The sequence below is a fragment of the Octopus bimaculoides genome, chromosome 15, assembly GCF_001194135.2.
Source record: "Octopus bimaculoides isolate UCB-OBI-ISO-001 chromosome 15, ASM119413v2, whole genome shotgun sequence".
In the NCBI taxonomy this organism is placed as follows: domain Eukaryota; kingdom Metazoa; phylum Mollusca; class Cephalopoda; order Octopoda; family Octopodidae; genus Octopus; species Octopus bimaculoides.
This window is the reverse complement of record NC_068995.1, coordinates 20399321-20400121: the sequence shown is the minus strand read 5'-3', so window position 1 is coordinate 20400121 and position 801 is coordinate 20399321.

Here is an 801-nt window from a genome sequence, read left to right as displayed (position 1 = left end):
TATATATATATATATATATATATATATATGTCTCTCTCCTTAAAACGTTCATACACATTCTCTCTCTTTCTCTCTCCTCTTTACCCTTATCACTACCGCTCCCACTCTCTATCCATCACTCTCCCTCTAACACTCATACTTCTCCATTTATCCCTATTCACTCACACTTTACCCTTTCACCCCTATCCCCTTCCACCCTGTTTCTGTCTTCTTCTATTCCTTCATCTATTTTCTCCCCTTCAATCTCTTCCTCGCCTTATATTTTTTCCACGCTCCCTAACCCCAGTCTCTTTCCCGTTCTCGTTGTTGTGCAGCCCCAAGCTAGATTTGATCGGACAAACCTATAATCAAAAGTCTTTTCAGCCGTGACCATCCCATCTTGTCTTCAAAACATAATTGTTTCATTCTTATTCCTTCCACTTGTATTTCATTCATTTCATTCGTTTCATTCTCTATCCAGCATCCCTTCTTCCTCTACACTCTCTCCTTACGTCTCTCCCTTTTTCTCCTTTCCTTCTAGTTCTCTAAACCTATTTCTCCTTCTTCATTTCTCTTTTCTCTCTTTCCTTCTTCCGTCTTCTCTCTCTTCCCCTCTCTTCCTTTCTCTTAGTCTCTCTCTCTACCTCCATAATCAGCCCCTATTTTATTCAATGACTCTATATATTTCTTCCTTTATCCTCTCTCTAGCCAATTTCTACTATATCATTTTCTCCACAGCCCTCTGTCTCTCTTATGCTTTTCTCTGTCTCTCTGTCTGTCTGTCTCTCTCTCTCTCTCTCTCTCTCTCTCTCTCTCTCTCTC